We start from the raw sequence: 18,073 nt of genomic DNA, 5'->3' as shown, positions 1-18,073 counted from the left end.
AATCTTTATAGTCTGCCGTTGTACGAGCCATTCGTCAAGCACATTGTAACATAGGGGTATACTTTTCGTCCAGCAAATTGGTCGTTCCTTCATTTGTGGTTTGGAGCATTGTAGTTTTATAAAAACAGCAATCCTTCTGATACAGAGCTCGTATTGTCGAAAGTAGTAAGAAGAAATCATAAAGGGGTTGGCAATATTTCGTTGTTTTCTGTGACAATATTTTCAGCATAACATCTTTGTTTTGAATACTTGCTTCTAGAAGGGTGCGATTTGTACGTCCAGACCTATAACCACATAGCAACAGGCTGTTTTCACTTGTTATGTGTTCGCCAAGGTATGAAGTCAGAAAAGTTCTTTAGTCATTTTTACACTTCTGCTTCACTCCACATGAATGCTTCGTGGGTAGGTTATTGCAAGTTCCTTTGAAATATTTGTGCCAAAAGTGCCTTGTGCCTCTTGAGGACAGATGCATAACTTGTTGTTAGTCTATCTGTCATTGATAAAGCCACACCAATTGCGCAGCCGTGGGTAGAGGTCTGTGCAGACTGCAACATACTAGCTGTAGCTTTCTCTTCTCTGTGAGACAGTGTTGATGACGAAGACATTCCGTACTGAAACTGATTCCGGTCATTGTTCTAAACATTTCCTGCTCTGTCATGGACATGTTCACTCCCTCCACAGACTGTTATGCCTCCTGACGCATACCATTCTTGTCTTCTATGTCCTTGTGAGTGACGGAATGCCTAGATTAAGTGGCATATTCAGCCTTAAGATTGTCGATAAACGGAATTAAAACTTTGAATTTGTCCAAACCGACCGTTTTAGACGCTTTTAGTGCACACGTTTGCGGATGCCAATAGTGAACTGTAGATCAATATGACCTTTATCAATTTGCTGCGTTACATGCTCTTTTATTGTTTGCAATTGCGGCAGTCTGTTTCCTCTGAAACGAGTTCCTGCTAGACATCTGCTAAACACATAATTTCGAATTAACCTGGAATTTGAGTTACTTTTGATGTATTTATAGCACCTCATTTGTTTGATATAGGAATTTCTTCGTTGGTTGGGGGGCGATAGTTCGTAATCACTTTCTATGCACTGTTCCTGTTGGTCTGGACATGAATACCGTGCCTTGCTTGAATAGCCACTTTCATGTTCAGGTTCTTCCTGGCCCTCAAGATTAGTATATCTAAATAGTGTAATGTATTTCTGAGTCATCTCCTTTAAATTACTGAATTATTGTCATATAATATATCGACCAACCATCTATCTCTACCCCGATTTTATTTCCATATTCAGCTCGTTTCAGCTTTGTCCCTAATGTCTGTATCACGTTCGGAGGATTAATTCTCTTTATGTAATCACTGTACACAGTTTTTCGAACACGCGAAGAGACACATTCGTACTGCAGCTATACCATTCACGCAACGAGCTCTTATTAGTGCAGCTACAGCATGCCACAGTGTGATGGTGCTAGCAGACGATCGCGGAGTTCCGCATGGAATTGAAACAGACAACTGACGTTTTTATGATCGAGTGTTAGTCTAAGCATAGTTTCGTGAGGTCAAAGGTGGCCTTTCTTAGATCGACCGATTTAATATCATTGGACTTTGTGTGGGTGTTTTTGAAAGACCGCATCTATCCAAAACCACCCAATACTTGTCTCTTCGACAAAGTGAACTACTTAGTGATGTTGGAGGCAGCAACTTTGGACACTTGCCGAAAAAAAATATTATTTGTGAAAAAAAAGTGTTTAAATTTTTTTTCATTTTCACTGTTGTCTTTGTTCACACTTAATGATCTATCGTACGTGATACAATAAAAGCAATCGCATATACAATAAAAGTTAATCATGCTCTACATACCCAAAAATTAAAACATGTGGACTGTACATTACATTTTTAATAAAATTTCATCTTTCTGTAGCGTATCACTTGTCGGCCATTTTACTACACTTCTGTTTCTGAAGTACACCTTATTATCTTAGCAAATTAATGGGGCAATGATACTACTAGTATAATTGATTTAATAGTCAAGTTTTATATGATAAATGTTATAGAAAATTCACGTATAGCATGACAGATTTAGACTGGAATTTAAAGTCGCCGAGCTGTGACTGTTAATCTGAAACCATTGTGTTTACCTAATGTAATTATTATCTACAATATAGCATAACTTGCATTAACTAGGACAATTTGGTTTAATGCACACGCTTTCGCGCGCTCATCCTTACACAGCTATCATTTTACAACCCTAGCTTCACAAAGTTGCATTTCTGACCTGTGGTTGTCTCGAAAATTTCTCTGGATTCGACGTCCCGTACTCTGCTCTGACCTCGTCATCGAGTTTTTTTTTCCTCCATTCTGTGCATATACATTATAATAGCAGATCTGTATGAGACAAACTAAGTGATATGACAGTTTTATAGCTCTGTTAAGAAAAGACGCAGTAATATTTCAATCAGTAGGTGGATGTTTGTACTGTTACCCGCTCCATATTTCACGTCACTCTCGAAGAAAACTAACACCACTGAAACAAGTCATATAATACGTAAATTTGGGCTCTCCTGACTTATGCTGCTGCGTAATCTTCTTTGGAACTACATCCGGTTGGAAGCGTTGAAATTCCGTAATACGTAATGTTTACGGGATTCCCGGCGGAGTACGGGGATTAGACTTAACTTGTGGGGTGATTTTTGGCATTACAGTTTTTGGTTCTCACATGTCTCATCTAACAAACCGTTGTCTACACGTTGTGTTAACCACATCATGTAACATACAAAAGTTAGCTGGTTTCGGCCATGGTCATTAATCATCCTTTCCTATCACCTATATGATCTGTATCGATAGGAAAGTCTATAAAATAATAGCTGCAGGAGAAACTTTTCATTGTTTTATTATACAGACTAATCTCCAAGACGAAAAATTACTAGCTATAAGTTCCGCTAATGACCCTGCTATTCTTTGTGAAAGCAAGGAAGAAAGAGTTACAGGACCTCTTGAACGGAATGATTAAACTGCTATACAAAGAATATGGACTAAGAAGAAAGATGAAACAATAAACGTGATGTAGAAAAGAAAGAAGCGAGAATCTGAACATCATGGCTGAGAACCATGAGGTAGAAGATGAAAAATATTGCGCGAGGAACAAAGAAATGAGAACATAAGAAGCAGATCAGCGAAACCAAAGTAAGCATTCCTCGTCAAAGGCAATTTCCTAGTATTAAACATATACCCCCATTTGAGAAACACTGCACGTCTGGAGCATGACCGACGGGTCGTTAATATCACTGACTGGAATTTCTTATTCTCGGAGGCAATTACGTCTTAAACGTTTAATCTTTCAAATAACTAATGAACATAATGATCAGTGTCATCACGTAGTGTACCTCACAAAGTGACGTTTTCTTAGCTTCATTGACAACCTATCAAACTTCGAGAGGTGCCACAAGGTATGCAAGACGTGTTTATATTCACTGTTGCCTGAAGAAGAAAGCACATATTTTTCCCAATATCGAAATCTCCCTGACAGTTCAGCCCAATCGATGAAGATGCTGTAGGTTCCAAAGAGATACATTTCAGGATGGCAGCCCACGTAACCGTAGCTTGTATTTGGTGGAACAGTATTTCTGACAATACGTGCCGTACGTTCATCACAATAAAACGCTCTGACATACATCAAGTTTTTAGTATCGACTATTTGGGAAAAATTCAGGAAATGGAAAATGGATTAACCTGTGTGCGTCGAATGTCGCCATGTGGTTAGTGAAGTCCGCGTTACATTCATCTTATTTGACTGCGGCCATTTCTAATCTCTGTGAAACGAACGTATTCGTCTAACAATGAGTGACGTGATATTACTGTTTTTGTGATTATTTTGTTCTTCTTGCCCTCTCTTTATTCTTTTTTACAATATCTAGTTATTAGTGTATTTACAAGTTTGTAATTGTAAATGGATGTGTAAATAACATAATCTAATACACATCGTCTGCCAAAAAAGTGAAGCATCCAGAACACATGGTCCAATGTCAATGTAACTTAGTACACGTGCACGCCATCGGCGAGTATGGAAATGATTAGATTTGCAATTCTCCGTGACAGGTAGAACCACCATCAGAGTGCATTAATGTTTACCGCCTTTAGCGTTGTTGCCGGTAGTAGTAAGATACGTATGGGACTTGAGAAGCCTCAGATGTTGAATAATCTGTGTGAAGGACACGAAGATGCTGCGTACTCATATGAGACAGCGTTATCAGCTCTTGACCAAGTTTGAAGTTTGAAAAGAGCATCATTGCGGGTGTCCCTTTGAGCAGCTGTTCAAAGCGTGCAATATCTTTTCTAGGGTATACGGATGTACTGTGGTCCCGAGTAGGACTACATGGGAACGAGGGCAGCTAGTTGTCCAGGTTCCAGGCTGTATTGTGTATCAAGCACACCCTAACGTCTTCAACTTTGCCCCTCCTATCCAAGCAGCGCCATTGGTCGGAGACTAGCACGAGCCGGACTGGAGGATTAGGCTACCATGAACAACATAACACGAACGGCTGCGTCTGCAATTGTGCCGTGCCAGGGAAGCACGGACTTCCGATGAATGGCATTGTGTTCAGCGGTGAAGCGCGGATGTTTTGAGGAGACACAACGGTGTCATTGCGTCTTGACGAGGGGAACCATCGGGTAAGACTTCATGGCTGGTTATAATTGAGGGAATTGCGGTGGCACAAGACATTCTACGTCCTCTTGTGTTAACTGCAATGCAACAGGATCGTGATGTCATTTTTCAACATAACCTTGCTCGTCCACTCTCGTCAAGTGTCTCTGTGAACTCTCTGGACGATGCTTAGATACACCCATGACCAGCACTATCTCCAGATCTGTCCTTGATAAGCATTGTATGGAACCAGCTCCTACGTGTACCTGCCACAGTGCCAGTGGTAATACTATTACAGGCCAGCTTTCCTCAGGAGAGGATGCAACGGCTTTATGGGACCCTTTCCCAAGCCATCAGTGTATTCATCCAGACCAGTTATCCACACTAGTGACAGCCGTACTGATAAGTGGGCTCTTATTGCAAAGTTATTTGTAAATTTACTCGATTCGGTAATCACTGAAATAACATTTCTCCCTCCTCTTCTGGATGCCTCACTTTTTTTTGTCAGTCAGTAAATGCATAAATATTTTGTAACGAGAGCTTGGAAACTCGATACGACGTATCGATTGTGGTAGACCGAAGCTGGTACGCGGACATGGCGCGAGCTCATTATGCGCCTGTTCGCAACTTTTACGTTTTGCGCTACCGAGTTAAAATATTAACACTACTGTGCTGATCGAATTAATAAGTACAGCCTGTGAACAGCAATAAGCGGCAGATGCTTGAACAGCGACAAAAGTTTTTGGGAAGTTCCCCTTGGGTGCCAGGCGATTGTTGGAACTGGAAATCCCTTCCAAAATATTAGCAACGGCGGTTCCCATTGCCCAATTCCCAGCCTCATGGGACATATGGCAGAGGAGGACATTGTCCCCATAATGCAGCAAATCTGAAACAGCCAGTTCGATTCCTTTGAGTAGAGAATGAATGGTATACATAAGAAACGACTGTAAAAGAACAATAAATGACTAAAGAGACTGCGAACTGAATTGAAAACCAAATAACAGATTCTACATTGTGCTATATACAGACGTTGATACTGGAAGTCAGTTTGAATGATCATCTGTGTGCTGCTTATTCACGCCATGTCCGCCGTAGGTTGTAACTCAATGAGAAATCGAAAGTGTGTACTTTATTCCTTTAGAGCGAAGGCTCCCAGAAATTTATAAAGCTAACCGCGATGCTCCATGCCACTCTCGTAGGGTGGCCCGCTGCATTTTGTAGTACGTTTCTATGACACTCATGCTGACTAGATTACACGATCCAGTCACATTAATGAGACGACCAACTATGTTCGACGCCAGTGTGCAATAACTACTCACAGACGGTATGTGGCAGCACTAGCAGTGGAGAGTAGGTAATGCATGACGGTGGGACGGTGGGGCGGGGGGAGGGGGGGGGGGGGCGAAAAACAGCGCAGTCGTTGTCACAATGCGGAAAGGGAGCGATTTATCTGACGTCGAAATGGGCATAAACACGGGCAAGAGTGGAAGCATTTCCGAAACGGCTAACTTTGCAAACAGTTCACGTGCCCCGTGGTTAAAGTAAACCGTGCATGGAAACATGGCGACATCCGAAATAGGCGCGGTGGCAACTGTGCTGCCAGCCGCTGTGGCAGAGCGGTTCTAGGCGCTTCAGTCCGGAACCACGCGGATTCTGCGGTCGCAGGTTCGAATCCTGCCTCGGACATGGATGTGTCTGATGTCAGGTTTAAGTAGTTCTAAGTTCTAGGGGACTGAAGAACTCAGTTGTCAAGTCTCATAGTGCTGAGGGCCTTTTGAACAACTGCGCTGCAACATGGACCATAGATGATAGGGGTGAACGACAGCTTTGGAGATGTGAACTAGCGAATAGACGTGGGTCTACCAACAGCGTCTCCTCAACAACGGTACAGCGAACGACGATGCATATGAGCCTCCGCAGCAGGCGCCTATCCATGCGCTGGTGCTGGGTACATCGACGACGAGGGCTGCAATTTGACCGCCAGTACCACACCAACTGTACGTTCAATGAGTGGTGGGTGACAAGTGCCTTTTCAGATTAATCGCGTTTTATGCTCCAACTGAAAGATGGCCGTTGGCGTTTAGGGCAGGAAGCATCTGAAAGCAAAGGGCCCAGGCCTGAGGAGGGAGTGTTATGGTCTGGAGGACGTTTTCGAGACATTCCATGGGTGAACTCGTCATTCTGGAAGGCACTATGGATAAACATTTTCTTTTAAGTGATAAACAGTCTTCCTTGTCATTTTTTGTTATTTTATATAAAATAAGAAAGTCAAGACTGTTTGATCTTCAAAATATTTACCACTGGTTTCTATATCTTCCCATCATGAATTGGAAAAGTTCCGCAATACAAGTTTGCGTCTATCCTTGAGGACCATGTCCACCTCTATTTGCAATGGTTCTTTTTTTTCCCTCGCCACGATTACGTCTACCAGAACGACGATGCAACGTGTCGCACAACTCTCAGTATACGTGTGCAGTGGCCCGCCCGGTTGACCGTGTGGTCCAACGCACGGCTTTCCGGAGTGGGAAGGAGCGCCTGGTCCCCGGTGCGAATCCGCCCGGCGGAATTGTGTCGAGCTCCGGTGAACCGGCCAGCCTGTGGATGGTTTTTAGGCGGTTTTCCATCTGCCTCGGCGAATGCGGGCTGGTTCCCCTTATTCCGCCTCAGTTACACTATGTCGGCGATTGCCGCACAAACAAGTTCTCCACGTACGCGTTGAAACGCGTATGTATTCAGTACCAGCGATGGCGAGGCATGACAGAATCTCTGACCAGAGCGTTGTTTATCGTTGCTAGTCTGCGCTTGACCGCGCGAGAGTTCAGTTGCTAGTTGCACTCAGTCAGTGCTAGTAGTCGTGTGTGAGGAGTCGGCGGGCGTCGACATGGGTCTCTGGTCACGATTCAGGACGAGGTATATTGTTATCAAAGGTAATGAAGCAGCATTGCGCTCAGCCAATAACATCTGTTAATTGTAATTAATTTGTTCAAGAAATGACCCAATAATAATTTTGTTTTCAAAGCAATCGTTTTTAAGAAAAGAATCATTCCAATTGAAACAATATTTCCTATGCTTTTCCTCCCAGAATCAATTTATCAGATTAATTATTGCACAGGGCATAAGGTCAGCGATGCTGCCTTTCAATTTATCAGATTAACTATTGCACAGGGCCTAAGGTCAGCGATGCTGCCCTATTATTGTGGGTTTAATGATTAAATTTCATTTCTCAATTTTTGTGTCGAGTTTACATTTTGGTCATTATTACTCTATAATTTTTGTGGGGACCAAATATTTGGCTCGTTTTCATTATCATAGACATTTCTTTTATTTTTGCTGGGAAGTTACATTTGGCACTATTTCGGTTAACATTCAAATATAGTCTTTTACATTATTTGCGGGGAAATTATAGTCTTTTTACATTCTTGTGGGAAGGTTACACTTGGCGACATCCGGACAAAGGTCGTATTTCGTTGAGAATCTTCTGAAAAGTAGTCAGATATCTGCTCTTATTTACTTAATATAATTAGCATTTTTGGCGTAACGCTTTTACTAATTGTGTGACTTTCTTTCCTCAGATCATCGGCAATTCGTTGCTCTTTGTTGTATTTGTTTGTTGCATTTTGTATTGTCTTTGTTTCATTGTGAATAATTGTGACTAGTGTAAAAATGCCGCGGAAGACTGTTAATAGTGCATCACGAGGTATAATGAGTGAGATAACCGATTTAAATAACTTCACCGATAGTACTTGTGACACACAATTTAATGATGACAACCCTCCATTTAGTGACAATCAGTGCATACCGACCACTAATGTTGATTTTGATCTTAGTGATGAACAGACGAATTCAATTTGTCCTCTGTTAATTTGACGACAATTGATGACGCAGGACGTTCTGTTGCAATGAACGCTGCCCAGCTTAACACAACCGGTTTGCAAAATTCACGCGACGAAGAGATAAATTTTTCTAATGAAAATGAACAGGATACTCAAAGTACGACGGATTTATTTAATTCCGGTTCAGTGACTAACAACGCACATCTGATTAGCACCCATTTTCAAGTATCACAAAATAACCAAATGGTTACAGAAAGCGTGACAATTTTAGGAACGTCATTAAACAGCACAGAGAACAGAGTAGGTAATATTGGCTCGGGTCACATTATGGCACTGTTGCTACAACAATTTGATGAAAAATTCAAACAACTTAGTGAAAAGTTAGACAGCAATTCCAAACAACAGAATGAAAGACAAGACAACAATCACAAACAACTTAGTGAACAGAACAAACACCTTAATGAAAAATTAGACAACAATTCCAGACAGTTAAATGAAAAATTAGACAACAATTCCAGACAGCTTAGTGAACAGATCAAACAGCTTAGTGAAAAACATGACAGCCTTAATGAAAAATTAGACAACAATTCCAGACAGCTTAGCGAGCAGATTACAGCCGTTGCCGCGCAATGTCATGATACTAAAGAACAGTTACGCGAAGAAATTGAGGCTTGTGCTAGAAAAAGTAGCGAAGAAATTAGATCTGTTGCTCGAGAATTAAGGGATATGCAAACAGCTACAACAGAAACACTTAGAGGGGAAATTAGCGCAGTCAGTAAACAATGCTCTGAAAAGGCTACACAATTACGCGACGAGTTTAAACTAATGACAGCAGAACTTTCGCGCACAATGGATGCAAAGATAGGCGCGAAATTCGACCAACAGAACACTCAGCTTGACGAACGTTTTAATCACCACATACAAAACAGTGATACGCGTTTCCGCAAATTTATACAGGATCAAAATAGAGTAAAACGTCAAGTCACGGAAACAATCACTGCTCAGAGACAAGAAGACAAACACAAATGTTTGCGAAGGCAAAAACATATGTAGACAACAATATTGCTACAGTATCGGACAAAATTAATACCATCGAACAGTTGAACACCAAATTACGTGATGAGATTTCTGACCTTAAATCAAAAACAGATACACACAAAGCAGATATTCAGACAGTGACAGACAGATTCGAACAATTAGGACTAACACAGGATTCCGATGTCGTCAAAGCTGACGTTAAAAAATTGAACGAAACCACACGTAAGTTACAAACCAGATTAATGCTTCTGACAGTAAGAACGATGATCAGGTAAAAATACTGACTGAAAAATATGATGAATTGGCCATTCGTATTGAAAGTAATAATGACAGCAAATCAGACAATACTTCACTGGTTTCATTTAATCAAACACCAGATTTTCAAAATCTACAAAAGACAATCAATGAGATCGATTCATCTAATAACACATTACGTAGAAAATTGTCAAGTTTACAGCAGAGATAAAAAATGTTTCAGCGTTTAACACATCACAGCAGACGCCACTTTGTGAACATTTGTCAGACTCACGCAGCGCGTATAATTTGGGTAACCTACAGAGAGTACGGGACTTAGATTCCGAACAGACACAGACAAATAGATTATCATACAATACTGAACCTGTTCCGTCATACAGAGACGATAATTTCGATTACAAACATTTTCTATCAGTGAGAAAATTTAAAGTATTTAAAAATGACAGAACACAGATTCACCCCTTGGATTGGATACAACAATTTAGCTTTGCTTTTCCACCGACTTGGCCTGTAATGCACAAACTTGAATTTATTTGTAGTTTTTTGGAAGGCGAACCGGCAACTCGTGTGAGACCTATCGCGAGACAATGCTACTCGGTAGAAGAATTTCAGAATGGTTTTCTGTCAGCGTATTGGTCGAAGACAACACAGCGTGGAATTAAAGATCAGTTAATCAGTTTACCAAATTATGAGAACTCGAATTTTTCCACTGTCACGTTATTTTTTGAGCATATGGTACAACAAAACCAGTACTTAAATGAACCATATAGTGAATCTGCACTCATTCAATTGTGTATTTCTAAATAACCCCGATAATTAAGAGTGTCACTTTTAACGGGTCAGCAAAAAGAAAATATTTCGGCATTCAGGGATCTGTTGCAGCTTTTAAAAGTGCAGCAATCAGATTATTCCTTCGTGAACAAAAATTTTTCATATAACAACCAAGGCCAACAAACTTACAGTAATTGCAATCAACCACGCAACTTCAATAGCAAAGCTAATAGACGCTTTAGGAACGACAACCACCAGAACTTTAATAGCAGACAAAATTTTGATTATCAGTGTCGACAAAATTATCAGCAGGAACAGGAACCACATTATAGTAACAATAGGGGTTTTTCACAACAACAGCAACAAAACCAGCCGGTTAGCATACATAACCAACAATGTAATGCACAAGGTCAACCTAACTTTAATGTTTCGCCGCATGCACGTATAGTCCCAGCTACAACAAACAGTAACGCACGCCAGCAAGGAAATAACTACGTACAGAAAACTCAATATTTCAGTTCCTATCGCAATGCACCATATAGGAATGACTATCACGATAGACGTAAAAACTATGAGCACAATTATCAGCGTACGTATAATAACAGTCGGTCTTACGAGCAGCAAAACGATCAGCAGCAACATATTCTCATGAATGAACCCGACAGTAGGTATCATCCAGAGCGTAATACGTCTGGAAGAAATAATAGAACAGTACAAATAGTCGAAATGCCACAACATCCTCCAGAAAATAATAACACGTCAGATAGAATCTGACTAGATACTGTACAGGTCGCATCTTCCAGTAACACAAGCACTACTTTTGACACGCAGAATGTTGTACACGAAAATGTTATCACTTTTGACGATATCAGAGACACTCTTTTACAGGAAAGACCAGTTGTTCAGAAAACCATTTCACATCCTATCATCGAAATTAAAATTGGTTCATTGAAATTTTCAGCAGTAATCGATTCCGGATCACCTATGTCAGTAATAAATGAAGAAACTTTCAACGAGTGTAACAAAGAGAATACCTATCCTACATTACCATTAGGCAAAACGAAAGTGAAAGGAGCAGTATCGAATAAAGGAGTAGACGTTAAATTACAGACACATTTATCATTTTGTATTGCAGGTCACACATTTCACTCAAATTTTTGGATTGTTCCTTTATTGACAACAGACATTATTTTAGGCACGAACTTTCTGGTACGAGGGCAGTTCAATAAGTAATGCAACACATTTTTTTCTCGGCCAATTTTGGTTGAAAAAACCGGAAATTTCTTGTGGAATATTTTCAAACATTCCCGCTTCGTCTCGTATAGTTTCATTGACTTCCGACAGGTGGCAGCGCTGTACGGAGCTGTTAAAATGGCGTCTGTAACGGATGTGCGTTGCAAACAACGGGCAGTGATCGAGTTTCTTTTGGCGGAAAACCAGGGCATCTCAGATATTCATAGGCGCTTGCAGAATGTCTACGGTGATCTGGCAGTGGACAAAAGCACGGTGAGTCGTTGGGCAAAGCATGTGTCATCATCGCCGCAAGGTCAAGCAAGACTGTCTGATCTCTCGCGTGCGGGCCGGCTGTGCACAGCTGTGACTCCTGCAATGGCGGAGCGTGCGAACACACTCGTTCGAGATGATCGACGGATCACCATCAAACAACTCAGTGCTCAACTTGACATCTCTGTTGGTAGTGCTGTCACAATTGTTCGCCAGTTGGGATATTCAAAGGTTTGTTCCCGCTGGGTCCCTCGTTGTCTAACGGAACACTATAAAGAGCAAAGGAGAACCATCTGTGCGGAATTGCTTGCTCGTCATGTGGCTGAGGGTGACAATTTCTTGTCAAAGATTGTTACAGGCGATGAAACATGGGTTCATCACTTCGAACCTGAAACAAAACGGCAATCAATGGAGTGGCGCCACACCCACTCCCCTACCAAGAAAAAGTTTAAAGCCATACCCTCAGCCGGTAAAGTCATGGTTACAGTCTTCTGGGACGCTGAAGGGGTTATTCTGTTCGATGTCCTTCCCCATGGTCAAACGATCAACTCTGAAGTGTATTGTGCTACTCTTCAGAAATTGAAGAAACGACTTCAGCGTGTTCGTAGGCACAAAAATCTGAACGAACTTCTCCTTCTTCATGACATCGCAAGACCTCACACAAGTCTTTGCACCCGAGAGGAGCTCACAAAACTTCAGTGGACTGTTCTTCCTCATGCACCCTACAGCCCCGATCTCGCACCGTCGGATTTCCGTATGTTTGGCCCAATGAAGGACGCAATCCGTGGGAGGCACTACGCGGATGATGAAGAAGTTATTGATGCAGTACGACGTTGGCTCCGACATCGACCAGTGGAATGGTACCGTGCAGGCATACAGGCCCTCATTTCAAGGTGGCGTAAGGCCGTAGCATTGAATGGAGATTACGTTGAAAAATAGTGTTGTGTAGCTAAAAGATTGGGGAATAACCTGGTGTATTTCAATGCTGAATAAAACAGCCCCTGTTTCAGAAAAAAAATGTGTTGCATTACTTATTGAACTGCCCTCGTACAACACGACGCAGTTATTGATTTTCTAAATTCCTATTTAATGCTAAAGGATGAAAAGGTACAATTGGCTTTAGAATTTCAGCACTCTTTATCTGCGGAAGAACAAACAATTAATTGTACAGAGGTCATTTCCGTATCACGTGGCATAGACTGTAATTCCACATTGTTCACGGATACGTACGTACATAACTATAATACTTCAGACGAAGCTGACTACGACGTAATGCAGATGATTTCTGATAAAGTTAAACAAAGCAGTGCAAATACAGACGACGAACGCATGCAACTACACAAAATTCTTTTACAGCAAGCTCCAGTTTTTGACAATGTTCCTGGTACTATGTCCGGTTTTATGTATGAATTTCAAGTCAAACAGCACGACACATTTAAAGCAAAGCATTATCCCATTCCATATATCCATAGAGAACAAGTTAAGAAGGAATTGCAAGATATGCTTGACCAAGGAATTATTGAACCGGCAGTTAGTCAGTACATAAACCCGCTACATATTGTTAAGAAAAAAGATGGCTCACTTCGCCTCGTGCTTGATTCACGTCACATCAATGACATAATTATTAATGAAACAGATCGACCACAGACATTAGAGGAACTTCTACAGAAATTTCACGGTACTGCTATTTATTCTACATCAGATTTGAAATCGGGATTTTGGCAAATTCAGCTCCTTCCGAACTGCAGAAAGTACACAGCATTTCTCTGTTTTGGTGACTGTTATCAGTTTTGCAAATTACCATTCGGTTTAACTATTTCCTCAGCAGCTTTTATTCGCGGTTTGAATACAATACTTCCGACAGAATTTAAAGACAGAATCACGACGTACGTAGACGACATTCTTATCGCAGAAGCTAACTGGTCTGAACACAATACGATTCTTGAACGTCTGTTACAAACTTTTCGTGCACAAGGACTCACAGTTAATCTCAGTAAATCGCACTTTGGTAAAACTTCTATAAAAATTTCTTGGACGCGTAATTTCAGCAGAAGGCATTGCGCCTGACCTGGAAAAACTTCAAGCTCTACGTGACATTACTGTTCCTACGACGAAGAAACAACTACGCAGTTTTTTGGGCTTAATTAACTTTTTTCGTAAATTTATTCATTACTCTGATTTAGATACCCCCCGATCATGTCAATTGACAGGTAAAAACACTATCTGGTCCTGGGATAAGCAAGCACATTCTGAATTTATGAACCTGAAACATGCTTTGTTGAATGCACCACTTTTATCGCACCCAGATCTTACCAGAAATTTTTCCATTGCCACCGACAGTTCTAACACCGCTTTAGGCGTACATATTTTCCAGGAAGTTGAAGAAGATGGTTCTACAGTAATTAAAAACATCGCATTTGCAAGTCGCATTCTGTCACCTGCTGAACGAAATTATTCTGTTACAGAACTGGAAACATTATGTGTTGTTTGGGCTTTTACGAGATTTAGGCACTTTCTTTATGGAAGACACACCACCGTTTACACAGACCATAGAGCTATACAATTTTTACTTTCAGCTAAATTCACACACGACAGATTAAGCAGATGGAAGCTTTATTTACAGGAATTTAATTTCACAATTGTTTACATTTCCGACACACAAAATGTTGTAGCAGACGCACTATCTCGTTCTCTCAGCAACAATCAGCAAGACGTCGCAACCAACTTCTGCAAAGCAAATTTCAGCGTGATGTACATCCAACAAGTTGCATTTGAAAATTTCATTTCATCGTCATTACAGGACATAGCACAAGAGCAAAGTAAAGACAACGTGTGGAAAGAAATTAAACACCTTTGGCAAGATAAGAATAATGTTACGATTAGAAACCATTACACTGTACGCAATGACATTCTGTTTCGCCGCCCTCACCCAGACAGCAACAATTGGTTATTATGCATTCCTGATGAACTTGTTAACAAATTAATCTGGTATACTCATTTAAGTTACGCACATTAAGGAGCTAGAAAATGTTTTCTTATACTGAGACAGAACTGTTATTTTGCCAACATGGAGAAACGTATACGACGAGTTTTAGCGTCATGTAAAATCTGCCAGAAAGCTAAGTCAGACACAACTTCATATATTCCTCCATTATATCCCATTGTACCTGTTAAATTAAGACATATGGCCGCTGTAGACATTTTTGGTCCGATTCCCAGAACTAATAGAGGTTTTTGCTACCTCTTTGTCGCTGTTGAACTCACTTCAAAATTTCTTACCTTCACTCCGTTACGTAAAGCTACTGCTAAAACTGTTTCGAAAGAATTTGCAAAACATTTTCTATTTCATGTAGGGCATGTGTTGAAAGTAATTTCCGATAATGGATCACAATTTCGTTCTGCTATATGGACACGCATGTTACAAGCTAGAAACATTTCTCCGATCTATATATCCAAGTAACATGCTTCTTCGAACCCTTGTGAACGATTAATGAAAGAAATTGGTAAACTGTGTAGAATATACTGCCACAAAAGACTTATTGATTGGGACACACACATATTCTCATTCCAAGATGTAATTAATTCCATTCCAAATGAATCCACTATGCTATCTCTGTCTGTTATACTGAAAAATGTTGAACCACCTAACAAAATTACAGAATTAGTAAACTTTCCTACATCTCGTCGACTACGACACCATGAAATAAATGACATTGGACTGAACAACGTCAAATGTGCCGCAGAGCGCCGGAGAAGACAACAAAAACAGGTTTGTATACGCCGTGACTTTCACACTGGACAGAAGATATTAGTACGTACACACCATTTGTCCAATAAAGGAAAAGGTAGTTGCAGTAAATTTGAACTTCTATACGCAGGACCATATCGGATTCGCGGCATTCCTCACCCCAATGTTGTACACGTTGAAACTTTGAGAACCAGAAAATCCAAAGGAAACCACCACGTCTCCAACATTAAACCCTTTATTGAATGAACATACTTTATGATTTATCACACTGTAATGCCATTTCCTAATTTTTTTTATTTATGACCACTTATGCAATTATATTCACATGAACACTTACTGATGGTTATCGTATTTTTTCTTGACAAGTGCCCGGCAAGGTAAGGTTGGCAGGTCTCTTTTCTTGTCGTTACACATCAGACCGTGCACATTTTCCATTTTTTATGTATATATGATTGTTTCATGTTTTGTTTGTATGCACTATGAAATAGTTAAGATATAGCAAACACCAGTTGACTTTGACATTTTTGCCCTATGATATCTCAACATCGTGACTGTTTTACATTTTTTTTGCTGCTGCATTATGATATTCTGTGTACATTTTTGCATCTGAACACTGTCTATATATTTTAACATATTACGTTTTTTGTCATGTTATGCTGTATGCTTAATTATGTTACCACAAACCAGTCATTATTTAGTGAGTATATGATGTAAATGCAAGACATTAATCTTTGTTCATCAATTTATCAATTTCAGAAAGAAATGATGCGTGTAAAGGAAATAAATTAAACAGAAATGGGAATTTCACCTACGGAATAGACGAAAGAAGATGCAAAAACCCTATGAGGAAGAGTAAATGGATCAGAATTAACAAGCATTAACAAGAATATATTATACACATTGTAGAATAGCAGTCTTATTTTTTCTTTCAGAATACAGGGCGATTGATGCAAGCTGTCAGACAGAACTACACATCTTAGTTTTAGTGATGAAATATGCTAGAGATAAGGAATAGTTGTATAATGAGTAATGAAGTGATTTTTTTGCAGATGATAATGAATGCTGATGAATAATGATGAAGAACATACTAATATGGATAATGAAGTTTTTTCTTTACAGGTGATGATAATAATGGAGTTATGATAATATAGATAATGAAGTGATGGATAATGAAGTTTTTTCTTTATAGATGAGGATATTGTTGAAGTTATGTATTTATGCTATGTAGTTATTTAAGTATTTGTTGCAGTTCGTTTTGACAGAAGGTATTATATTGCATAGTATAATGACTGAAGGTTTTGGAAAGGACAGCTATGGAACACATCTTTATACACACTTCACTACCTGTTAATTCGAAGTTCACTACTTTTCAGCATAAAATGCCTTTCTTCTTTCAGTTTAATAATCCATTTTTGTATATTTTTGCAGGAGAAATTATTTATGAAATTAATGTGCTACAAGCAGTTGTTCGTTAAACCCATGTCATTGATGAATGTGATCATATATACTCTACTTGTTTCATAACCTTGCTACAGCTGACTCATGACGAATGACGTTACACATTTTCATTTACAGCAACAACCCAAAAGCAATTTTTTTTCTCTTTCCCCTGTAATTACCCAACGCAATGCATTGCTAACAAAAAAAATGTATTACCAGTCCCAAATAATGATACCAGTTTAAGAGAATTCTGAGTAATACTGATCAGCTCTGAATAGTATGTCACTTGAATAATGAATACATAAATACTATGCGCATAATTTCAGTGAATAATGTTTTTATTCTACTCTATAAATGCTATGCCAATGTTCTCTGTAAAACTAATGACTTCTGATGATTTATAATTAGGCAATGAATTTCAATGTTTTCTATAAAACGAATGATTTCTGATGATTTGTAATTAGGGAATGAATGCCAATGTTCTCTGTAAAATGTTCTCTGTAAAACTAATGATTTCTGATGATTTGTAATTAGGCAATGAACTTCAATGTTCTCTGTAAAACGAATGACTTCTGATGATTGGTAATTAGGCAATGAATTTCAATGTTCTCTATAAAACGAATGACTTCTATGATTTGTAGTTAGGTAATGAGTGCCAATGTTCTCTGTAAAACAATTTATGAACATTTTTCTGTAATACTACATACATGGTACAGAAATGTTCAATAACTGGGCTATGAATGCCAATGTAATTCTCAATGAAAACTAGTATGTGACTTAATGTCCTTCACCTTCTGACCTAACTACCCTGAATTACTGCAATACCCATTGTCCTGTA

Source organism: Schistocerca serialis, chromosome 4, assembly GCF_023864345.2.
Source record: "Schistocerca serialis cubense isolate TAMUIC-IGC-003099 chromosome 4, iqSchSeri2.2, whole genome shotgun sequence".
Classification (NCBI taxonomy): Eukaryota; Metazoa; Arthropoda; class Insecta; order Orthoptera; family Acrididae; genus Schistocerca; species Schistocerca serialis.
This window is presented reverse-complemented; position numbering follows the sequence as displayed.